We start from the raw sequence: 26,825 nt of genomic DNA, 5'->3' as shown, positions 1-26,825 counted from the left end.
TGTGGATAAAAACGGAAATTGGGTTGCTTTTTGAGTAATTCATAATATTGTCTGCCATGACTGCCAGGCCAATAGCTGTGTGGATTGATAGGTTAGGGGGTTAAAAAAAGAAAGGAATTTTAGTAAAGAGGCTGTAACAGAAGTAGATATGCACATGGTTGATAATGAAATATGCATATTTCCTTTTAAGTGCATTGATTTATCTTTTGCAGGTGTTTACAGCATTGAAACATGGTAGACAGTCAAGCATGTGTGCATATTTACCGGTTAAATAAGTGTGGAAATCTACTAATTTCAGGTTCCTTTTTCCACAAATCCCAAAATAAAAATAGATAGAGATGAAATTAGCAAAAAATAAATATGGATAAATACAGACGGAAATGTGAAAACAAAAAATACCATAAAACCGGGAGCCCTAAATATAAAACAGTGGAAAGGTGTAGTGTGGAGTGTTGTGCAATGGAATAGCTTAAGTACTGTACATTGGAGTGGTGTACACTGGAGAGGCCTAAATTCTAGTACCGTCTAGTGGAGTGGCTTACACTGGAATAGCATAGAATTCTGTGGCGAACAGTGGAGTGGGAGAGTGGAATAACATATAGGGCCAGATGTAGGTAAATCTGAATTACCGACTCTAGAATACCGAATTTTACCGATTCGGTATTCTAGATTCGGTAAATCAGATGTAGGTAAAAATGTGGTCATTATTACCGAATCTGTATGATTCGGTAATTACCGAATCGGTATTTACCAATTCGGTAATTGACATTGATTCCTATGACAGGCCCATAGGAATCTATGTCAATTACCGAATCGGTAAATACCGATTCGGTAAAATTATCGATTTTGCAAGGGGAACAGGGTGTCACTTTGACACCCTGTTGCACCCCTGATTTTGGCATGTGTGCCATGTGACACACATACATGTCCTTAGGGCATGTATGTGTGCCACATCGTACAGGTGGACATGCATAGATGTGCATGTACACAGGAATTCGTTATTTACCATGCAATAGTATTACATGGTAAATAACGAATCGGTAATGGCCTGTGGCACTGTTTGAAGTGCCACCTATATCTGGATTTACAGATTCGGTAAATTTACCGATTCGGTATTTTACAGAATCGGTAAATGTACCGAATCGGTAAATATACCGATTCTGTAAATCTAAGGCCCCCTGCATGTCAAACACCAAATACCGGTCTGTAACGGCCAAAATCGGCCGTTACCGACCGGTATTTGGTGTCCTACATCTGGCCCATAGTGAAGTGGCATAGAGTGGAGTTGCGTGCAGTGTAATGCATAAATTGGGGTTGCGTAGACTGCAGTGGCGTACAGTGGAGTGGGGTAGTGAAATAACATGCAGTGGAGTTGCATAGGGTGGAGTTGTGTACAGTGTAATAGCGTTGACTGGAGTAGTGTAGACTGCAGTGGAGTGGGGTAGAGTAGAATAATATACAGTAGAGTGGAGTTGCATACAGTGTAATAGCGTAGAATTATGGGGCGTACAAGTGTGGTAAAGTAGAATAATGGAGTTTAGTACAGTGAAATAGCATAAAGTGAGGTGGTGTACAGTGGACTGGAAGAGTGAAGTGGCATACAGTAGGGTACAGTGGATTAGCATACAAGTAGAGTGAAATGGTGTCCACTTCGATAGCGTACAATGGAGTGGCATAGAGTGGAGTATCGTACACTGCAGTGGCATACAGTGGGTGGCATACAGTGGAATAGAATACAGTGGGCTGTGCTACAGTGGAGTGGCATACACTAGAATAGTGTAGATTGAAGTGGGTGTTCACGTAGAGTGGAATAGTGTATACTTGAGTACCTTACAAAGGAGAGGCGCAAACTGGAGTGATGTATAGTATAACACCATATAGTGGAGTGGAGTTGGATACATTTTAACAGAGTGGTGTGGCGTAGAGTGGAATGGTGTACACTGTAGTGGTGTGCAGTGGAATACCGTTGACTGGGTGTATAATGGAGTGAGCGTACACTGGAGTGGGGTATAGTGAAATATCATTCAGTGGTGTGGCATAAAGTGGAGGCGTAAACAGTAGGATACCATAGTGTAGTGATGTATAGAAGAATAGTCAATAACGTAGTGGCATAGGGTGGAGTGGCGTACAGTAGAGTAGAGTGATATAGAATGGTGTGTATGTAGATAAAATTAGGTAGGAACGTAGAATATGGTGTGAAAAGTTTTCAGGACAGCGATTTGCGCTGCCTTGTGTTTATCAAGATTTACCAATTAATGCAGGGCTATACTTAGTGGCCTTGCATTGATTTGTAAACCTCTTAAATATTGCATTGGCCATGTGACACCATGTGTGACGCAAGGGTAACGCAATACAGTAATAAATGTGGTTGTTTGTGATGCATTGTGGAATGGTATAGTGTGGTAATTGTGCGGTATACCGTGGTACATGCCGATGGTAAAGCATTATATATACCCACACTTTGGCTGTATTTTGGGTGAGGCCCTTATATACAGGGAACTAGTAGGGGTTCTTCTTTCGTCCTACCTATTACCACTAAAATAAAGTGTTAATAGGCATACAAAAAATGTGAACATTTTCTACAATTTTTTTTAAAGTTTATTGTGTAGGGTACTAGTAGTTATCAAGTACTTGTTTTTTTTTAATCAAACTTACCATTTTTGTTTCTTTTTTTTAAACTTGTCCTGTATTTTGGCACAGTTTGGGCGCAACACTTATATTTTTTATTTAATTTTTAAATTGAAAAATTCACTACAGTAAACTCACTATATTAGTAAAATATTGTATATTACATTGTGTTTTAATTCTTAAACCTATTTTTTCCCAAGGAACTACCCTTGTACTCTGGAATATTTTTTTTTTAAGTTTTAAACATTATAGTGATTTTTTCTTACCTATTACTACTTAAATTAAGTCATAATAGTTAGGGAACCATTATAAAACCACCTACTTCGCCAGAATTTTACACCCTAAACTAGAACAAATTGCACTAAACCAATATAGCTGCCTTTCAGTTTTGTTGAGCCAGTCATAAGCCAGTCATAAACGGCCTTTCATCGGCGTGTACCGCGGTAGTTTCTCAAAATGGTCATAAAACGACAGCAGGAGTGCCTGGATACCCTGTTGGGTGATTAGCCGCGCTGTACAAAAACGACATGATTGATTGATTGATTGACAACAGATCTCACAAATATTTACGCTCTTAGAACTTAGAAACATTACTTACCTTTAACCCCAAAAAGGATCATCTATACACCAGAATGTACAATCCTGCCAAACGTCATCCAAATAGGGCTGGCCTTTTGGCTGCTACACCCAATAGAAAAAGTATAGGAAAATGCACTGGGGTCAAAACGTGTTTTGGGACCCCCCCTACCCCCACCCCTTTTCTATGCACCCCGTTGACCAATCGACGCAAAACGTTTTGTCATCTGCCAATGTACAAGGAAGAATAGGTCTGAAAATTCATCCAAAGAGCTTAAAGTTATTAAGAGGAAAAATCCAAGGAATTTCTATCTTTGGTAACCTTAACTATAACTGCAGAGTTACTACCGCCTCTCTGATGTATATGTCAGGAGAACTAAATATAATATCCTGAAGAAGATAATGTTGTGGTCTCTCTCATGAGAGATTGGCCCAGATCTCCACTGGTGGAGCTTGTCAAAAAGTTTTCTTATAAGGTATCAAAACTGAACACAGCCTTTTCATCTTATTTAGGAAGACTCTGTTGAGAATTATTTCTTTATTTATTTATTTTATGACATTTGATTAAGCACAAACAAATGCCCGTGGGCGTCTCGGCGCTAAAAGAATCTGCAAATAATTTTCCTGCTGCTGAAGTGGGATCCGATGTTACTGGTTGAACAGCCAGGTCTTAAGCTGTTTGCGAAAGAGCCAGAGAGCGGGGCTGGTTTTGATTGACTGGGGTAAGGTGTTCCATAGTTTCGGTGCCGAAACCAAGAACCTCCGATCTCCCCAAGAAACACTTTTGGTACGGGGAACCACTAGTTCGTTTAGGGTGGTAGATCGAAGCGATCTGGATGGACGATAGGGAATCAGTTGTTCTTTGAGAAACAGGGGTCCTTGATTAAGCAGAGACGTGTACACAATGCAGAGAGTTTTAAACTTAACCCTGCTTCCGATAAGAAGCCAATGTAAGTTTCTGATGGTGTCGGTCGCAGACTTATGTTTAGGAAATTAGTAATGATCATAGACAGAAAGCATTTCTCAACTTGAATGCAAACTCTTTGAGGGTCCTTTTCCTTCTGCAGATTGTGAGTTGAAGCAAAAGGGTGTGAAGCTGCATCTTTTTTGCTGCTCTTCTGAGAATCATATGATTTTGCATTACACAAGGCGTAAGGGCGATCTTCCATATTTTTATCTTGCCATAAATGGTGTCCTCAGGGTAGCTCTTGCAGGCCATGTTAAATTACATTTCAAAGATTTCAACACTTTAATATTCAGGGGATTTTTAACTTCCCCAAAAATAATACAAGGCTAGAGTAAGAATAGTAAATAAGCCTCCTGGGCTATTTTGAGAATTTTCCAAATATTGAAGTACTGAAGTTAGTCTTATTAAATTAGCCACAAACCCCTCTGCTGCTTGAAGGGCACATCTGAAGGTGAGCTACTCGAGGAAATGCAGGGTTCGAGGCTGATGTGTGCATTCAGCCACATCTGCATTTGGTTGATGACTTGAGTAAGGCTTCAGTTTTTTCAGGTTTTAATTTAAGGAGTTGCTGGGTCATCCACTATTTACGTTTGTTCAGAATATGTGAGATTTGTGAGTGGAAGGTACTTTCAGAGTACTGTTGCAGGTTAGAAGTGGTAGCAGATGTTGAAGGGTTTTTTGGGGGAGGTTGTGATGGCCTGTATTGCCAGGTCAAATCTGGTTTTGTGACCACCACCACCATTCTTATCTTTTTGAGCATGATTTAAATGTGGTCCACTGGGGTGGGTGATGAGCACCATTGTTTAATTTGAGTTTGGGGTGTGCCATGCCAACGTAGAGAGCAACAGGATAATGTAGGTAATGCCTGGGGTGGCCTTTCTGCTTGCGTCATCAAGCCGCGTGCGGGGAGATGTAGGAGGAGACCCAGACAAATAGAACCCCACTTGTTGTATATTGATTATTTGTCTCCTAGAAGTCCATGGCAGGAAAAGGAAACAGATGTTGAGAGTGGCTGTTCTCTGGGCCTTCCTGTTTCCTGGGGATGAGACTGAACAGATGAGCAGCTTCCTGCTGGAGATTGAAGGGACTGCTGGTCAGGCTTGTCCACCCCTGTCCTACCTTGAGTGCAGGTGGCCAAGCCGTTTAAGTCATCCTTCGTGCAGAACTGCAATTCCCACATTGCTTAGGAGTGAGAGTCACATGCGTCACTAGTTTGACATGATCCGAATCACGCTGGAGTACACGTCAGCATGCAGTGCTCATCCAGGTTATGCGCTGGACTACACGTCAGCCTGCGGTGCTCATCCAGGCTAGACGCTGGAGTACACGTCAGCCTGCCGTGCTCATCCAGGCTAGGCGCTGGAGTACACGTCAGCCTGCGGTGCTCATCCAGGCTAGACGCTGGAGTACACGTCAGCCTGCGGTGCTCATCCAGGCTAGATGCTGGAGTACACGTCAGCCTGCGGTACTCATCCAGGCTAGACCCTGGAGTTCACATCAGCCTGCGGTGCTCATCCAGGCTAGACGCTGGAGTACACGTCAGCCTGCGGTGCTCATCCAGGCAAGGTGCAGGAGTACATGTCAGCCTGCGGTATTCATCCAGGCTAGACGCTGGAGTACACGTCAGCCTGCGGTGCTCATCCAGGCTAGACGCTGGAGTACACGTCAGCCTGCGGTACTCAATGCTCATCCAGGCTAGACGCTGGAGTACACGTCAGCCTGCGGTGCTCATCCAGGCTAGACGCTGGAGTACACGTCAGCCTGCGGTACTCATCCAGGCTAGACCCTGGAGTTCACATCAGCCTGCGGTGCTCATCCAGGCTAGACGCTGGAGTACACGTCAGCCTGCGTTGCTCATCCATGCTAGGCGCTGGCGTACACGTCTGCCTAAGATGCTCATCCAGGCTAGACACTGGAGTTCACATCAGCCTGCGTTACTCATCCAGGCTAGACACTGAAGTACACGTCACCCTGCGGTGCTCATCCAGGCTAGACGCTGGAGTACACGTCAGCCTGCAGTACTCATCCAGGCTAGACGCTGGAGTACACGTCAGCCTGCAGTACTCATCCGGGCTAGATGGTGGAGTACACATCAGCCTGCGGTGCTCATCCAGGCTAGACGCTGGAGTACACGTCAGCCTGCGGTGCTCATCCATGCTAGACGCTGGAGTACACGTCATTCTGTGGTGCTCATCCAGGCTAGACGCTGGAGTACACGTCAGCCTGCGGTGCTCATCCAGGCTAGACGCTGGAGTACACGTCAGCCTGCGGTGCTCATCCATGCTAGACGCTGGAGTACACATCAGCCTGCGGTGTTCATCCAGGCTAGACGCTGGAGTACATGTCAGCCTGCGGTGCTCATCCAGGCAAGGTGCAGGAGTACACGTCAGCCTGTGGTGCTCATCCAGGCAAGGCGCTGGAGCACACGTCAGCCTGCGGTGCTCATCCAGGCAAGGCGCTGGAGCACACGTCAGCCTGCAGTACTCATCCAGGCTAGATGGTGGAGTACACGTCAGCCTGCGGTGCTCATCCGTGTTAGACGCTGGAGTACACGTCAGCCTGCGGTATTCATCCAGGCTAGGCGCTGGCGTACACGTCCGTCTACGGTGCTCATCCAGGCTAGACGCTGGCGTACACGTCAGCCTGCGGTGCTCATCCAGGCTAAATGCTGGAGTTCACATCAGCCTGTGGTGCTCATCCATGCTAGGCGCTGGCGTACACGTCTGCCTAAGATGCTCATCCAGGCTAGACCCTGGAGTACACGTCAGCCTGCAGTACTCATCCAGGCTAGATGGTGGAGTACACGTCAGCCTGCGGTGCTCATCCAGGCTAGACGCTGGAGTACACGTCAACCTGCGGTGCTCATCCGTGTTAGACGCTGGAGTACACGTCATTCTGTGGTGCTCATCCAGGCTAGATGCTGGAGTACACGTCAGCATGCAGTGCTCATCCAGGCAAGGTGCAGGAGTACACGTCAGCCTGCGGTATTCATCCAGGCTAGGCGCTGGCGTACACGTCCGTCTACGGTGCTCATCCAGGCTAGACACTGGAGTTCACATCAGCCTGCGGTGCTCATCCAGGCTAGACCCTGGAGTACACGTCAGCCTGCGGTGCTCATCCAGGCTAGACGCTAGAGTACACGTCAGCCTGCGGTGCTCATCCATGCTTGGCGCTGGCGTACACGTCTGCCTAAGATGCTCATCCAGGCTAGACGCTGGAGTACACGTCAGCCTGCAGTACTCATCCAGGCTAGACGCTGGAGTACACGTCAGCCTGCAGTACTCATCCAGGCTAGATGGTGGAGTACACGTCAGCCTGCGCTGCTCATCCAGGCTAGACGCTGGAGTACACGTCAACCTGCGGTGCTCATCCGTGTTAGACGCTGGAGTACACGTCAGCCTGCGGTACTCATCCAGGCTAGACGCTGGAGTACACGTCATTCTGTGATGCTCATCCAGGCTAGACGCTGGAGTACATGTCAGCCTGCGGTTCTCATCCAGGCAAGGTGCAGGAGTACACGTCAGCATGCAGTGCTCATCCAGGCAAGGTGCAGGAGTACACGTCAGCATGCAGTGCTCATCCAGGCTAGACCCTGGAGTACACGTCAGCATGCAGTGCTCATCCAAGCTAGGTGCAGGAGTACACGTCAGCCTGCGGTATTCATCCAGGCTAGGCGCTGGCGTACACGTCCGTCTACGGTGCTCATCCAGGCTAGATGCTGGAGTTCACATCAGCCTGCGGTGCTCATCCAGGCTAGACCCTGGAATACACGTCAGCCTGCGGTGCTCATCTATGCTAGACACTGGAGTACACGTCAGCCTGCGGTGCTCATCCATGCTAGACACTGGAGTACACGTCAGCCTGCGGTGCTCATCCATGCTAGACCCTGGAGTACACGTCAGCCTGCGGTGCTCATCCATGCTAGGCGCTGGCGTACACGTCTGCCTAAGATGCTCATCCAGGCTAGACACTGGAGTTCACATCAGCCTGCGTTACTCGTCCAGGCTAGACGCTGGAGTACACGTCAGCCTGCAGTACTCATCCAGGCTAGACGCTGGAGTACACGTCAGCCTGCAGTACTCATCCAGGCTAGATGGTGGAGTATACGTCAGCCTGCGGTGCTCATCCAGGCTAGACGCTGGAGTACACGTCAGCCTGCGGTGCTCATCCAGGCTAGGCGCTGGCGTACACGTCCGTCTACGGTGCTCATCCAGGCTAGACGCTGGAGTTCACATCAGCCTGGGGTGCTCATCCAGGCTAGACCCTGGAGTACACGTCAGCCTGCGGTGCTCATCCATGCTAGGCGCTGGCGTACACGTCTGCCTAAGATGCTGATCCAGGCTAGACGCTGGAGTTCACATCAGCCTGCGTTACTCATCCAGGCTAGACACTGGAGTTCACATCAGCCTGCGTTACTCATCCAGGCTAGACACTGGAGTGCACGTCAGCCTGCAGTACTCATCCAGGCTAGACACTGGAGTGCACGTCAGCCTGCAGTACTCATCCAGGCTAGACACTGGAGTACACGTCAGCCTGCAGTACTCATCCAGGCTAGATGGTGGAGTACACGTCAACCTGCGGTGCTCATCCAGGCTAGACGCTGGAGTACACGTCAACCTGTGGTGCTCATCCGTGTTAGACGCTGGAGTACACGTCAGCCTGCGGTACTCATCCAGGCTAGATGGTGGAGTACACGTCAGCCTGCGGTGCTCATCCAGGCTAGACGCTGGAGTACACGTCAGCCTGCGGTACTCATCCACGTCAGGAGCTGGAGCACACGTCAGCCTGCGGTACTCATCCACGTCAGGAGCTGGAGCACACGTCAGCCTGCGGTGCTCATCCAGGCTAGACGCTGGAGTACAAGTCAGCCTGCGGTGCTCATCCAGGCTGGACGCTGGAGTACACGTCAGCCTGCGGTGCTCATCCAGGTTAGACGCTGGAGTACACGTCAGCCTGCGGTGCTCATCCAGGCTGGACGCTGGAGTACACGTCAGCCTGCGGTGCTCATCCAGGTTAGACGCTGGAGTACACTTCAGCCTGCGGTGCTCATCCAGGCTAGACGCTGGAGTACACGTCAGCCTGCGGTGCTCATCCAGGTTAGACGCTGGAGTACACGTCAGCCTGCGGTACTCATCCAGGCTAGACGCTGGAGTACACGTCAGCCTGCGGTACTCATCCAGGCTAGACGCTGGAGTACACGTCAGCCTGCGGTACTCATCCAGGCTAGGCCCTGGAGTACACGTCAGGCTGCGTTGCTCATCCAGGCTAGACGCTGGAGTACACGTCATTCTGTGGTGCTCATCCAGGCTAGGCCCTGGAGTACACGTCAGGCTGCGTTGCTCATCCAGGCTAGACGCTGGAGTGCACGTCAGGCTGCGTTGCTCATCCAGGCTAGGCCCTGGAGTACACGTCAGGCTGCGTTGCTCATCCATGCTAGGCGCTGGCGTACACGTCTGCCTAAGATGCTCATCCAGGCTAGACACTGGAGTACACGTCAGCCTGCGTTACTCATCCAGGCTAGACGCTGGAGTACACGTCAGCCTGCGGTGCTCATCCAGGCTAGACGCTGGAGTACACGTCAGCCTGCGGTGCTCATCCAGGTTAGACGCTGGAGTACACGTCAGCCTGCGGTACTCATCCAGGCTAGACGCTGGAGTACACGTCAGCCTGCGGTACTCATCCACGTCAGGAGCTCGAGCACACGTCAGCCTGCGGTACTCATCCACGTCAGGAGCTGGAGCACAGGTCAGCCTGCGGTGCTCATCCAGGCTAGACGCTGGAGTACAAGTCAGCCTGCGGTGCTCATCCAGGCTGGACGCTGGAGTACACGTCAGCCTGCGGTGCTCATCCAGGTTAGACGCTGGAGTACACGTCAGCCTGCGGTGCTCATCCAGGCTGGACGCTGGAGTACACGTCAGCCTGCGGTGCTCATCCAGGTTAGACGCTGGAGTACACTTCAGCCTGCGGTGCTCATCCAGGCTAGACGCTGGAGTACACGTCAGCCTGCGGTGCTCATCAAGGTTAGACGCTGGAGTACACGTCAGCCTGCGGTACTCATCCACGTCAGGAGCTGGAGCACACGTCAGCCTGCGGTACTCATCCACGTCAGGAGCTGGAGCACACGTCAGCCTGCGGTGCTCATCCAGGCTAGACGCTGGAGTACAAGTCAGCCTGCGGTGCTCATCCAGGCTGGACGCTGGAGTACACGTCAGCCTGCGGTGCTCATCCAGGTTAGACGCTGGAGTACACGTCAGCCTGCGGTGCTCATCCAGGCTGGACGCTGGAGTACACGTCAGCCTGCGGTGCTCATCCAGGTTAGACGCTGGAGTACACTTCAGCCTGCGGTGCTCATCCAGGCTAGACGCTGGAGTACACGTCAGCCTGCGGTGCTCATCCAGGTTAGACGCTGGAGTACACGTCAGCCTGCGGTACTCATCCAGGCTAGACGCTGGAGTACACGTCAGCCTGCGGTACTCATCCAGGCTAGACGCTGGAGAACACGTCAGCCTGCGGTACTCATCCAGGCTAGACGCTGGAATACACGTCAGCCTGCGGTACTCATCCAGGCTAGGCCCTGGAGTACACGTCAGGCTGCGTTGCTCATCCAGGCTAGACGCTGGAGTACACGTCATTCTGTGGTGCTCATCCAGGCTAGGCCCTGGAGTACACGTCAGGCTGCGTTGCTCATCCAGGCTAGACGCTGGAGTACACGTCATGCTGTGGTGCTCATCCAGGCTAGGCCCTGGAATACACGTCAGCCTGTGGTGCTCATCCATGCTAGGCGCTGGCGTACACGTCTGCCTAAGATGCTCATCCAGGCTAGACGCTGGAGTACACGTAAGGCTGCGTTGCTCATCCAGGCTAGACGCTGGAGTACACGTCAGCCTGCGGTGCTCATCCATGCTAGGCGCTGGCGTACACGTCTGCCTAAGATGCTCATCCAGGCTAGACGCTGGAGCACACGTCAGCCTGCAGTGCTCATCCAGGCTAGACGCTGGAGTACACGTCAGGCTGCGTTGCTCATCCAGGCTAGGCCCTGGAATACACGTCAGGCTGCGTTGCTCATCCAGGCTAGACGCTGGAGCACACGTCAGCCTGCAGTGCTCATCCTGGCTAGACGCTGGAGTACACGTCCGGCTGCGTTGCTCATCCAGGCTAGGCACTGCAGTACTCTTTTTCCTGCGGTGCTCCCCGTGTCCTGCGGTGCTCCTCCAGGCCAGGCCCTGGAGTACTCTCTGCTCTGACCTCCACTCTGGCCCGACCTCCCAACGGCTACTTCCTGAGCCCTCTTCCTCTTTCGGTGAACCTGTGTTGTTTTCATTGTGATCGCTTTAGGGAAGTACAACGCTGGTGCTTGCTGGAGTGACTCTTGGGGACGGCGCCTGACCTGGTGGTGAGATCAGGGCCGCGAGCACCAAACTCACTTCATACGTTGGACTCTGGGTGGGCGTCTGGACCCCGGACACACGCCCCAACCCCCTGAGACTGACACCCCACCGCTGCCCCTACTGTCCCATTTCAGGTATCCTCTGGACCAGCAGGAGGAGTCCTGCGCCTGCCTGGCTGTTTGGTGCACGCCATAAAATCTGCATTTCACTGTAAAGGTCAATGTAAATGTCATGGTACTTATAGAGTGCACTGTCACTACACGATCACCTTTCGGTGTCGCCTATTCGGCTTCCTGGCGCTGATACTCATACCGCTGTGGAACCCCTCCTGGCTTTCCCTGTGAGGTGTCCACTCCTGGGCACCCCCAGGGTGAAGCCAGGCATCCTTAGCGCTGTTGGGGCCGTTGTGGAGATTAAGCAAGCTATTGCCCAGAGTTGCAGAGTGGGACCCATGATTAGAATAGGCACCGAGGCGAGAATTAACAGGTCCGAGGAAATTAAGCCCGAGACCCCGCCGAGGCGGGAATCGAACCCTGGTCCCTGGCCAGAACTCTGCATCAGGGTCTGCCGCTCTAACCATTGAGCCACACTCCTACTGTGCCACTGTACGCACACAGTATCCCCCGTCTGATGCCAGGTTTGCCCTCTTGTGGGTGTAGTGTAATTATTGGGGGTTCACCAGTCAGAAAGTAGGTGTCTTGATATTCAGGGCCCACAGGGAATAAAATGCATGCTCAACATTAGTGAGCACTCTTGAGATAAAGTACTGGTCAGGATCAGAAAATCCACCCATTTATTCGTGGCTGTGGGGGTCAGAACTGAACCTTCCAGTATTTAAGGTTCATAGGTCAGGAAAATACATGATTTCATAAGGGGAACAAGCATGCAATTTCAATGGCACAGGAGGCAGTTAATTCAACCCATACCAAAGCACGTCAACAGACACAAGAGGACACCGAAGACTCACCAGCGCTGCCCTCCAGTGCAGCCAAAGCTGGGCCAAAGCTGGCACAGGTGGCCATGATTCATTCAGCAACTCCACTAAACACACCAGAAAACACTGCATTGTATATGCTGGGATCACCACCCAACTCCTGAAAAGATGGCAGACGATACAGAACTCAGCGGCCAGACTCATCCTCGACCTCCCCAGACACAACCACATCAGCCCCCACCTCAGGACCCTCCACTGCAGGGCCGGACTGGCCATAGCGGGCACCGGGCATTTCTCCGGTGGGCTGCCAGGGTGTGGGCCGGTTTTGGGCCCCTGCTGCAATATCAGCCCCTGTTTTGATTCCCAGTCCAGCCCTGCTCCACTGGCTCCCCATCCAGAAAAGATGCCAATTGAAGATTCCGACAGCGCCCACAAAACCCTCCTCGACCAAGGACCATCATACATCAACCACTGCCTGAAGTTTCGCCGACCCTCTAGACCAGGGTTCTCCAAACCGGTCCTGGAGGGCTGGATCCATGCCAGATTTTTAAAATAACTACATGTATCTAAATGGGGATATGCGGTTTGGAGAACCCTGCTCTAGACACCTGCACAGCACCGTCCTTGCCCTCGCTTACCCTCCCTGCATCCATCGGAGACACAGTGGAGGACGGTCCTTCTCTTGCCTCTCTGCCAAGGCCTGGAACGATCTCCTCCTCCATCTCCAAATAGAATCCTTGCTCCTGGAATCCAGAAACGGACTCAAGACCTTGCTCTTCGACTGATCCCAGCAAGAACCTAGCGCCTGGATACACTCACAGGTGATTAGCCGTGCTTTACAAATCCGGGCTGATTGATTGATAATGCAACCAGCAAAACACTGAAGGTAAAGTGTCTCTTGAGACTAACCAACAACGTCCCCACAGTGTCACACGCCCAGGCTGTTGGCAGCATAAACATATACCTATGTACCACTCCCCTTCCAATCTATACGGCACAACAAACCACCCCATAGCAGACCATGCCCACATCTGATCTGATGTACCAGGTGATGGGTGGCAGTCCCGTTTCATCAGTGTGAAACCAGACCCAGGCCTCTTACGACTACTCCTACATTAACACGCGCACTGCCCTTGTCCGTCAGGCATACCCGACTCAAGCCTCTTCATAGGGTCTCCTACTGCACCAGTGGCACATCCGATCAGGGTCAGTCTGACAAAGTCCACACACGCAAGGGCCTCCCTTGGCTGCACGGCCCAGCACACCCACGATGCACCATCCTGGTGACGCCTCTGCCCTGGCGCTGAGGTGTGCCAGTCCATGCCAGGGGCAGATGTGGACGATACAAATATTACGTAAAAGAGCACAACACACAAACAGCGTCGTGTTTGTATCTAAAGGGGACATCCTTCCAAGTAGAATTGAGTGAGGCATGCATGCTGTCAGCCTGAAAAGCGGATGAACCTGTTCTGTCTTCTACATGTGCTGGAGCCCTGGAGGCACAGGAAGCTGCCTGCCTTCTTTTGAAAGTGACCCAAACATGCACTCTTCATTTGTGGACGACCAGTGGGGCAGAAGATGTAAACCTGTGTTTCCTTTCCCAAGAGTGCATGTGTGGGGGACAGCACCTAATGGCAGCCTGGATGGATGCAACCGACTGCTGCACACCTGGACGCGTGCAACTGTGTCATGCTGGCTTCCTCTTACTTTGTGTTTGCTCGGTGTGTGTCTCGTTTTTTAACTCTGTGACATGCATTGTTCCCTCTGCTGCTCATGGGAGAGGGTTCTGTGCATGTGTCACAATTTGTTCTCCGAGGAACTAATTCCTTATGTGTCTCCCTCCTATAGGCTCTGTTTTATGGGCCCCTTAGTTTTAGACTAACCATACACAGAGCTGCTCCCTCGTTGAATAAAGAATCAAGTGTGATTTTATCCTGTTTCAATAAAAGGAGGTGATGGCTGATTTTTTTTCATCCCACTATCTTTTAACCGCTTCAGCGCGGCGCAGATTCCTGCGCTGTGCTGAGCGTTCTATTGAGCCTATGGGCTCATGACGGAACGGTTCCGTCATGAGCACAGCTCAACCGATGCTCATGACGGAACCGTTCCGTCATGAGCATCGAAGGGGTTAAGGGTGGCGGAGAAGTCTTAGGTGGTCATGCAATAAGCGATCAGTGAGTCGCTGAATCTCAAAAACCCGCCTTTCCTTTGCGCCGTGGAGTGCGCAGTAGATTTGCTAAACCCGAGCAAATAATCAAACATTTGTGTTTCTTTCTTTTTCATACTTGGCCCCGTACCCTTGGAATAAACTGACTCTTCATATTTGTACCTGCTCTGACTTTCTGAAATTTAAGAAAATATTGAAGACATGGATGTTCTGATCGCACTCGCTCTTGCCTGTACCACAAGCGCCGAGATACTCCTATGGGAGTGAGTTGTGCGCTATACCAAGAACAATAAATAAATATATAGTAATTGTGAATGAACTATCATCTCAAATTACACTGGCGACCTCCTAGTCCTCATGATTGTCTCAAGCCTTTTCTAGTCTAAATTTACAAGGGCAGAAACTTTTCAACTCTTTTATGAACCTCATAGCGCCTTAATCAGTCACTCATGGTCTAAGCCAGCTTTAATATTGTGATCAGGAGTTTTCTTCAATCAAGTCACCTCTTTTCCGATACATAATTGTAACCCTTATTGACCCATAAACTGTAGTTACAAGCTGACCACGCAGCATCGCTTCCACACAGATTTGAAGCTCGCCACGGACTCTCGTCCAAGGCTAGGAGCAGACCAGATGACGAAGCATGCCACATAAATGTGGGTGAGGGGTCCCCATTAAAAGATAGGTACATACGAGTCTGAGGTATCTCCACCGATGATCTAAATACGAATAAATCACATGTTGTTCTCTATCCAACCGGTATGGATATCTGTACAGTAGGGATTGCACCTGTTAGCTGCTTCCTTAGCTAATAAGCCTCATCTTCTCTTATTTTGAAAACCTCTGGTTTTAGAGCAACATCTGTGAGGCATCGAATCACCCCCCACTCCCTTACAGACTGTACATATTGAAATTGTTGCATTTCTAGTCTCTTGGTGCAGCCCTGACTCTGTTTTGGTAGCTGTCTTCTGGAAAATGTACACTTTAATAATCTTTTTTGAAAACATTCCGCTAGAAGAACAGCATACAATACTCCAAATCTTAACTTTAAAACTGACCCGAAGGGAGCAGCTGAGGCCTCCAGAATAGGATACGTGACTTAAAATATGTTCGACAGAACTGAAGAGATTACCACGGATAAGGCTTCCAACATTGGATCCAACATCACACACGCGGACCGGACACAAAGCTCCCAGTGGGGCCTTCAGTACTAGGCTCAATAACCCCAGAGAATATCTTCAGGACTGGACATAAGTCCTTTTGATTTAGACACAATCACTCAGATGAGGTCTCTAGAACAGGGTAAACAACCTTTACAACGCAACTTTTACATCGCAGAGCCTTTACAACGCAACCATTACAACGCAAACTATTACAACGCATTGCTCTGGGGGGCGCTCTAGGATAGGGAATAGGTTAATTTACTATCCAATAACCTTCCCTAGTGTCCACGGGGACTGGAGTTGGAATAGTAAATTAAACTATTCACTATCCAGCACCCCAAAGTACTATGCGTTGTAATGGACTGCGTTGTAATACTTGCGTTGTAAAGGCATGCGATGTAAAAGCATGCGTTGTAATGTCATACATCCCTAGAACAGAGCACAATACTCCAGTTCTGTGAATGACCTAAGTAATCGGCTATGTCAAAATGCCCATTTCTACAATGCTCGCTTCCACCATATCTAGGCATCTTTACTAAAGAAAAACACTTTGTAAACACCAGCTTTAGCCCAAAAGAGAAGTATATTGCGGGAGTTGTGGTACTTTCCACTTCCACAATATCTTCCTAAATCTGCTCACATTTTAGATTTTCAATTAGAATTGTGTGTCACATTTGAGAATTCGAGTGCTCTTTTTATTTTTTTTTTACTGTGAAGTCAATATGTGGCTATTAAATAAGGAAAGGAAATGAACTGCTTAATCATCCCTTTCATAGAATTCAAAGTATACCATCATATACTCCTCAAGAAGATTTTTTTAATATCTTCAAAATCATGGATTTAAGTAATGAGGTTGAAATAGATGAAGGGATGCAAATGCTTCAGATAACTGGAAAAAATGTACAACCAAATGCATGTTTTTATAAAATCTGGGTGAAAGTCAAAATTTCAAAATAAACTAATCATTGATTTAAATAAAAATTGTAAGATATGAACTGCAGATTGATAAACACTAATTCATTTGCTAGAGAATTCTGGAATAAGTCCAGTGTGCAAGAGGATCTAGTAATGATTGCTGATCGACATAAAATGCAACACTAGAGCAAATTACTATATGCTCGCTTGTTTACGTGGGGTGTCAGCGATAATTCTGAATGCATTGGGACCAACCTTGCATGACTCATTGTTACTCGCCACAATATCCAACAATACCACGTGGTTAGTTTCATTATTTTTGTAGCTTACAAAAAGGGGAAGAAGTGGCTAGGTCTCCTCATAAATCTTACAAAGTAAACTGATCGAAAAGATCTGTTTGCATATGTTGCCTCAGTAAGCTATAGATTGGAATTATGCTGCAGATTTTAGTCCATTATTCTGCAATAAAAGCAAAATTATGCAGCATATTGCAGCACATTTTGAGATAGTATTACATATTCAGACATTTTAACACTTTTTAACACTGTGCCACATTGGTTGCATCTCATTAGTACCAGTTTAACACTCAAATTTAGAAATTAGCAAAAAGAAAGATGACCTGCCAACCTTTCCAAAGGGCCTACCATTGCGCTGCAATGTGTTGATTTTTTTTTAATAAATCTTGAATCATTTGAGCTAGAAACAATTATGTTTTTGTTAAAATCTGCAAATTTTGCAGCAGTAGATGGATTATGCGGCAAATATGTAACTGTGCAGAAAAACGGCACAGCTGCACAATTGAAGCATACCATTAGCCCTGATTTTAGGTAGGCCTAAGATTAACGTTTTGTGTATGTACAGGTCAAGCTATTTAGTTACTCCATAATGCAGTCTTCTTTGATGATAAAAAAAAGACAGCATTTCAATCTGCCATGCATTTATAACTGGGCACAATAATCCAGACTGGCTAAAGTACTTCAAATGTGGCTTCCAGAACTGGATTCAATATTCCAATTGTGTCCCTTCCAAATGGGCCTAACATTCCAGCTGTGTCCTCTAGAGTGGTGCAAAACTCCCGATGTGGCCTTCACACTGGAAACGATTCTCCAGATGTGTACTCCAGAACGAGGCGTAATACTCCAGATGTGGCTTCCACAACTGGGTACAATATGCCAGATATGGACTTCGGAACTAGACCAATAGTTTAAATGTGGGCTTCAGAACTGGCGCATTGCTCCAGATGAGGCATAGAAATGACTTAAACATTTGTGATTCAGTGGCAATGATGTCAGTATCTAAACAGTGGGATGTGGCCCAATGCCGCCTGTCACTCAAAAGGAAGGCTTAAATAATCTTACACAGAAGTCGACTAATTCTAGTACGTTCTACTTCTAAAACAGTCTACAATTGGTGTACTGTTATTTGAAAGCAAATGCAGAATACTACTGTTTAGAGCAAAAATGGAGTATTAATCATTGTACCAATGATTGTATTAATCATTGTATCCATTTAATTGCTCTAAGTTATCAAAAAAATCCCAGTGCCTTTATCCATACTGTTCATAACTTAGTGTAGTGATTCCCAGTACATTTTTGCTATTTTATTAATTGTGATAAGAGATTAAAGGTCATCTGTGTCACAAGATATTGTCAGTATTAAATGCTCTGGTAATTGTTGTGGCACATTCAGTCTGACAGGTATTTGTGTTGTCTTGGAGTCCTTTCGGGAGTTATTTTTTGTAATTCTCATCTTGGACTCGTAAGGTCATCCTTTCTTGTCTGCAGTGGTCTATGTGATTTAAATTGTAGATTAAGGTAAGTCTCTGGAGTAGTTCTCCCAGCTCAAGAATATGTGGGATCTAGGCTCAGAAATAAATCAAGTGGGAACCTTACTGTATGATTCCTCAAGAAGACCGTGCAGCCTAATGTTGTTTGGTCTTATTGCATTCTCTAGTTTCTCAATGCTTGAATGTGATGTATGTTTCATTTTACTGAATTATTTTCTTTCTTACGGCATAGTTGGGCGCCATTGTAGCTCCTTGATTAATGCCCATTTGGAGGGATCACCTTCTAGTATTTTACCTGTTTGGATCAGGGACTCTGGTTAGGTATTTAATAGGGACGTAATGCGCACTATGTTTGTAATGTTGATAAAATGTTGTTATTCTGCCTATAAAATGGGCAAGATCTGCCATGCATGGGATTACTTTCGCTCTGATGCTCAACTTTGATTCCCAGCTCACAACATTCAGGCCCTCACTGCCATTTTTTAAACACACTTTGTGCAGGACACAGTATAATGGTGGCATGGGTTATGGTTTTCTGTCTATGTTTACGTATGTGTATGTCTGTACACAAATGCAATGTTACATTATGGTATTGCCATTTGAACTGTCTGCTATAGGTTTGCCCTAGTGAATAAATACGGGCGCTGTGCTGGAAGTGTAAAGATGTATCACAGTGCTCACTGATTAGGATTACCTTTTTCATCTGGTTTCACAAGATGTGTTCTGAAGAAGCCCTATGTGTTTACTGTTTTTTGACCTGTGGCATCAGCAGGATGCTTTGGGTGGACAATTTCTCTACTTTCTTCCTCCACCCTCCAATCAGCTTGTAGACTCCTGGAGGAATGTGTAGCCGTCTGAGGGGTTCAAGAGTTCTCAGGCTGCCTTTGTGCTCGCCTGTCTTTGCATCTGGTTTATTGTAATGGTCAGATAGTATCGTCTCTAGTTCTCTGGGTGACTGTGTAGTGGCTGAAGATCACAAGCTGTCACCACAATATCATTGTCCACCTAGCTGTCTCTCACGTGACATTATATGGTACAATATGCAGTGAATGAACCGCCAGCCAACCGTCCTCCTAGATTGTGTGCTGGGTGTTTTGGGACCACCAAATGAAAACAATTAATAGATCTGTATGGGCGGCTGTAGGATGCAGTCTGGTCACACAAGGCATTCAAGCTGTTTGTGTGAAACAAATCCCTACCAGATGTCTGGACCAGTGAAGATGGACCAAGAACTCCACTGCCCCAGCACAACTGCTGGTATAGGCAGCAAGTATATTCCAAGCCAGGGTGGGACAGGACCAGCAAGACCACATTTTGGGTGGCACTTGTAGAGCTTATTCCGATGCAGAGGTTTCTCTGGTATTGCTACAAAACCAAAAGTTATTGCAGTGCTAGTACTAGAGGTGAACATCAGTGATGTGTCACAGCAGTAAATCGTATGTTAGCACCAGGGTCAGACAGTGGCTCACTTGTCAGAACCTAAACATTCTGTAGGGGTTCATGTTAGTAAGCCTGCTGTGTGCCAGGGCCACACTAGGGATTGCAGGCCTCAACGAAATACTTGACGGGGAGAATTCTGAAATGAATCTGAAGCAAAGGAAAACCTATGTGATGCTGTAGACAGAAATCTAGAGAAGTGTGACACCATATAGCAGGATCAAAGACTTCACGGACACACATACCCGCACACTGGTAGATTAACTTAGCACACATGTGCATAGAATTGCTCTCCTATTTTGGCATGAGCAACCACCAATGTGCCAGTTGCCTTCTACCACAGCATGTTCCCAGAGCTCTAGTTTCTGGTATTTCATGTTTGTCCTGGTAGTCTTGCTCATGATTGGATGGCTTTGTTGTCTATATCACTAGTCTGATATCTGTGCTGGCTCTCCTCCCTAATCGTATTTGTCCTGCCAATCACCATTTCATGGTCATAATGTTTTGATGGATCTGTTCTATCCTTCCAGTGCTTACTTTAGGGGACTTTCTTAAAGCACTTCATGGAAGTGCCTGTTTCCTTGTTCTCGCTCTCTTTTTTCTTTCCACACCCCATGGTTTTTTTTTCTTCACGCTGCCATGCTCCTCGATGCCCCCTGTCTTTTAATGCCTTATTTTTATTATGAGAGCCCACCAGCTGAAAAGTTCTGCCGGGCTACTTGCACTACCCTTTTATCAATGGCCTCCTGCCATGTTAAAATGGTAAATAAAAAATGGCCGCCATGCCTCATGATATAAGCGTAGCTATGCGCACATTGGTGGCCATCGTGAAGGTTTTTTCTTTAATAGAAAACGAATTTCAAAATTACCATCCGTGCAGGTGCGTCTTGACACATGCAAACCCATGCCACTCCCAAAAGACATTGGCAAAGCCAGCAACCTGCCCTGTTAGATCCGATACCAATTGGCTTTGCCAGTTCTTGATCCGTTAGGCAACTACTTATGAAAGGAATCTTGCCATTCGGCTGGAGGCAGGAAATGATGCCTTCTTTTTTTCCAACCGTTAGTCGGTTTGATCCAGGCAATTTGGATATTTTTTTTTTACGGATTAAGGGAGCTCAGTGTATAGTGACATTAAATATCCCAGCTGTGAAATAACTACCACCCTAACAAGGGCGGCTTTTGCGATCTGAAGACTGCTCGATAATTTTATATTAAAATGTTACCTGTTTTTTTTTTTGCCTTGGTGGCTATTTTTTTGCCTTGGCGGCTATTGCCACTTGTTATTGAAAAAAAATGGGAAGCTGGAGAAAAGAATTGACGTGACTGCATTATCTCCCTTTTCATGCTGTTATCCATCAGTTTATCACCATGAATGCGTACAACACATTTGTAGTCCTTTATATCAATTAAATTATCCAGGTGCCCTTGAGTAACTCTGGGCAGCATCAGCTGGAGGTTGAATGTGTAGGCATTATTGTATTATTACTGTCAGCAGAGGTCTTCTATGGCGAGGTTAGGGGGAGAAGTAGAGGCAGCATCTTGGAGGAATATCTGCAGATGGGGAGAGAATGTATGGTTTTAGTTGGATCGTGTTTAGCATTTTTTGTATTTAAAAGATAGAGACTCACCTTAACACATTGTGTTTTACATATGAAGACCTAGTTGCACTTAAAATAATTTGTCACACTTTATCAGCTTAAGAGAGTCGTTCAGGGTCGAGACAATGTGTGTTTAGGTTTTGGAAAGGCCAAAATGGCTACCCAAAGGCTTCCCCGCGCTGGTGAGTATTGTGCCGAGAGTAGTGCCTTTGGTACATATTGGGGAAACATATCATAAGTTTTTTCCTGAAGGAAAGTTCATTTTCCAGTGCTCTGAGACTGGGTGGAAGATGGTTCCACAACTTCGGTAATACGTGTGCAAACTATCTTTCTCCCCATGTCATCCTTGTTACCCTTGTTGTACCGAGGATATAAGGATCTCAGGTGTCTAGTTGGGACATAAGTGGTTACCATCTCTCTGACCTTTACTGATAAACAACAGCTGTGAGTTTCTAAAGGTAAGCATGTTAAGACAAGGTCTTAGCACCAGCCCCATCAGGCAGCCTCAAGACAGAACAAACTACTTACTCCGTGAGACATGGGCGATCACCCTGTTTCCAGAATGGGTTTGAAGACCTGGTTATTCAATCTCATCCAACATGCAGAGGAGTTATCCTCCTTCCAATTCATGATTGGTACTTTTTCATCATCCAGTGGGTGGAATCAATGCTTTTAAAGAATTGTGCCACTCATTCTTCAATTTGTTTTTTGTAAAGTGCTTCATGCTACCATCAGCTGCGTCTAAGCTCTGAAAGAATTGAGAAAACAAGAGCATATCAACTATCATTAAAATGGTGGATGGTAGCACGGTGTGCTGGCTGGTACAGTTGTAATTTAATGTTGCTCACAGCATGGAGAATTGGCTTTTACAACTACAATGGAAATGGTGGCACATGGTGTGCTGGTGCGTACAACTGTAAACTGTTGATCGCAGCATGATGCGCTAGCTTGTACAATTGTTATTGAATGGTGGATCCTGGTGGGCTGGCTTGTACAGCTGTAATAGAAATGGCAGATCGCCTGCACAGTCTGCTGGCTTGTGCAACTGTATTGGAAATAGTGGATCTCTGCAATACACTGCTAAGTCCATATTTGTTCCACACACCTTGTCAATGGTATTAGATCAATCAATCAATCAATCATTTGTAAAGCGCACTACATACCCGCGAGGGTCTCAAGGCGCGGGGGGGGGGGAATACTGATTGAACAGCCAGGTCTTGAGTATCCTCCTGAAGGTCAGCAGGTCTTGGGTCTGTCGTAGGCTCAGTGGGAGGGTGTTCCATGTCTTGGCGGCGAGGTGGGAGAAGGATCTCCCTCCGGTGGTTGTTCTTTGGATGCGCGGGACGGTGGTGAGTGAGAGGTCGTCGTAGTAAAGTCTTAGAGGTTGCATTAGTTGTAGTCAAGTAGCCCCATCAGACTACAGCAGGGGTTGCTGTGATGTATGTTCCCCCCTCTTAGCGTGAGGCAATTACCTTCTCTTATGTTTTCATCTGATGCTTTCTTGGCAATGGTCAGGACCACAGGAATTATGTGATGCTGCAGCGTTTTCTGCATAATTATAGATTTAATGCATTTGTCACACAGCCTGCTGTGTTTTCGTCATAATATGCAGATCTAAACAAAAAAAACCTATAACTCAAATAGATCAAAAGTTACTGAAGACAAAAGGTGCCGTACATGGGCCGTGCCATGGCAAATCCTTTGCAAAGATTAACTGGCCATCTTTCAGTTGCCAATTCCTGTATTCTGGTGTTAACTGATACTTGTGAGGTGAAGCTTTGTCCAAACATTGTTAAAATGGCAAAATAATACTGCCATAGAAAGTGCTGCGTGATTTGTTTTTCTTGCCATGTAATTTAGTCAATCCTACTGTATAATTTGATTCTTCATTGCCACATGAAGGGGCCCGGGGAAGCATGCTACTTGCAATGAATCCTGGTAGTCTTGCTCATGATTGGATGGCTTTGTTGTCTATTTCACTAGTCTGATATCTGTGCTGGCTCTCCTCCCTAATCGTATTTGTCCTGCCAATCACCATTTCATTGTCATAATGTTTTGATGGATCTGTTCTATCCTTCCAGTGCTTACTTTAGGGGACTTTCTTAAAGCACTTCATGGAAGTGCCTGTTTCCTTGTTCTCGCTCTCTTTTTTCTTTCCACACCCCATGTTTTTTTCTTCACACCGCCACGCTCCTCGATGCCCCCTGTCTTTTAATGCTTTATTTTTATTATGAGAGCCCACCAGCTGAAAAGTTCTGCCAGGCTACTTGCACTACCCTTTTATCAATTTGTTGTTTTTTTGGGGAGTAAATAACTTACTATTGTAACTTGGCCTTCTGACATGTTAAAATGGTAAATTAAAAATGGCCACCATGCCTCATGATATAAGCGTAGCTATGCGCACATTGATGGCCATCGTGAAGGTTTTTTCTTTAATAGAAAACTAATTTCAAAATTGCCATCCGTGCAGGTGCGTCTTGACACATGCAAACCTATGCCATTCCCAAAAGACATTGGTAAATCCAGCAACCTGCCCTGTTAGATATGATACCAATTGGCTTTGCCAGTGCTTGATCCTTTAGGCAACTACTTATGAAAGGAACCTTGCCATTCGGCTGGAGGCAGGAAAGGATGCCTTCTTTTTTTCCAACCATTAGTCGGTTTGATCCAGGCAATTTGCATATTTTTTTTTTTACGGATTAAGGGAGCTCAGTGTATAGTGACATTAAATATCCCAGCTGTGAAATAACTACCACCCTAACAAGGCGGCTTTTGCGATCTGAAGACTGCTCGATAATTTTATATTAAAATGTTACCTGTTTTTTTTTTTGCCTTGGTGGCTATTGTCACTTGTTATTGAAAAAAAATGGGAAGCTGGAGAAAAGAATTGATGTGACTGCATTATCTCCCTTTTCATGCTGTTATCCATCAGTTTATCACCATGAATGCGTACAACACATTTGTAGTCCTTTATATCAATTAAATTATCCAGGTGCCCTTGAGTAACTCTGGGCAGCATCAGCTGGAGGTTGAATGTGTAGGCCTTATTGTATTATTACTGTCAGTAGAGGTCTTCTATAGCGAGGTTAGGGGGAGAAGTAGAGGCAGCATCTTGGAGGAATATCTGCAGATGGGGAGAGAATATATGGTTTTAGTTGGATCGTGTTTAGCATTTTTTGTATTTAAAAGATGGAGACTCACCTTAACACATTGTGTTTTACATATGAAGACCTAGTTGCACTTAAAATAATTTGTCACACTTTATCAGCTTAAGAGAGCCGTTCAGGGTGGAGACAATGTGTGTTTATGTTTTGGAAAGGCCAAAATGGCTACCCGAAGGCTTCCCTGCGCTGGTGAGTATTGTGCCGAGAGTAGGGCCTTTGGTACATAATGGGGAAACATGTCTTAAGTTTTTTCCTGAAGGAAAGTTCATTTTCCAGTGCTCTGAGACTGGGTGGAAGATGGTTCCACAACTTCGGTAATACGTGCGCAAACTATCTTCCTCCCCATGTCATCCCTGTTACCCTGGTTGTACTGAGGATATGAGGATCTCAGGTGTCTAGTTTTAACATAAGTGGTTACCAACTCTCTGACCTTTACTGATAAACAACAGCTGTGAGTTTCTAAAGGTAAGCATGTTAAGACAAGGTCTTCGCACCAGCCCCATCAGGCAGCCTCAAGACAGAACAAACTCCTTACTACGTGAGACATGGGCGATCACCCTGTTTCAAAAATGGGTTTGAAGACCTGGCTATTCGGAGTTTTTTTTATTCTGAGTTTTTTTTATATAGCGAGAACTAGAACCGAACCGAATCAGTTATCAGAGCGCTTTACATAGCACCAGTTACGTTACATGAGGACACACTTTCATTTTTTTAGGCACGGGGAGATTAAGTGATTTGCCCAGAATCACAGGTGGTTTTTTGGCGTCGTTACCGAGACTCGAACCCAGATCCCCAGGTCCGAGGTCGAGCGCCTTAGCCGTCAGGCCAACCCCTCTCCCCAATATAATATATACAATATATAATATATATATATATAATATTCAATCTCATCCAACATGCAGAGGAGTTATCCTCCTTCCAATTCATGATTGGTACTTTTTCATCATCCAGTGGGTGGAATTAATGCTTTTAAAGAATTGTGCCACTCATTCTTCAATTTGTTTTTTGTAAAGTGCTTCTTGCTACCATCAGCTGCGTCTAAGCTCTGAAAGAATTGAGAAAACAAGAGCATATCAACTGTTATTAAAATGGTGGATGGTAGCACGGTGTGCTGGCTGGTACAGCTGTAATTTAATGTTGCTCACAGCATGGAGAATTGGCTTTTACAACTACAATGGAAATAGTGGCACATGGTGTGCTGGTGCGTACAACTGTAAACTGTTGATCGCAGCATGATGCGCTAGCTTGTACAATTGTTATTGAATGCTGGATCCTGGTGGGCTGGCTTGTACAGCTGTAATAGAAATGGTGGATCACCTGCACAGTCTGCTGGCTTGTGCAACTGTATTGGAAATAGTAGATCTCTGCAATACACTGCTAAGCCCATATTTGTTCCACACACCTAGTCAATGGTATTAGATCAATCAATCATTTGTAAAGCGCACTACATACCCGCGAGGGTCTCAAGGCGCTGGGGGGGGCAACTGATTGAACAGCCAGGTCTTGAGTATCCTCCTGAAGGTCAGCAGCTCTTGGGTCTGTAGTAGGCTCAGTGGGAGGGTGTTCCATGTCTTGGCAACGAGGTGGGAGAAGGATCTCCCTCCGGTGGTTGTTCTTTGGATGCGCGGGACGGTGGTGAGTGAGAGGTCGGCGTAGTAAAGTCTTAGAGGTTGCATTAGTTGTAGTCAAGTAGCCCCATCAGACTACAGCAGGGGTTGCTGTGATGTATTTCCCCCCCTCTTAGCGTGAGGCAATTACCTTCTCTTATGTTTTCATCTGATGCTTTCTTGGCAATGGTCAGGACCACTGGAATTATGTGATGCTGCAGCGTTTTCTGCATAATTATAGATTTAATGCATTTGTCACACAGCCTGCTGTGTTTTCGTCATAATATGCAGATTTAAACAAAAAAAGCCTATAACTCAAATAGATCAAAAGTTACTGAAGACAAAAGGTGCCGTACATGGGCCGTGCCATGGCAAACCCTTTGCAAAGATTAACTGGTCATCTTTCAGTTGCCAATTCCTGTATTCGGGTGTTAGATACTTGTGAGGTGAAGCTTTGTTCAAACATTGTTAAAATGGAAAAATAATACTGCC

At 46.7% G+C, this 26,825-nt stretch overlaps 1 protein-coding gene across 1 annotated transcript in view; it reads left to right on the top strand.

Annotated features, from left to right (window-relative positions):
- The window catches only part of GNB2 (G protein subunit beta 2), a 255,414-nt gene that overhangs the window by 36,792 nt on the left and 191,797 nt on the right, over positions 1-26,825 (top strand). The gene's annotated exons all lie outside the window — the stretch shown is intronic.

This window comes from Lissotriton helveticus, chromosome 12 (assembly GCF_964261635.1).
Source record: "Lissotriton helveticus chromosome 12, aLisHel1.1, whole genome shotgun sequence".
In the NCBI taxonomy this organism is placed as follows: domain Eukaryota; kingdom Metazoa; phylum Chordata; class Amphibia; order Caudata; family Salamandridae; genus Lissotriton; species Lissotriton helveticus.
This window is presented reverse-complemented; position numbering and strand designations above follow the sequence as displayed.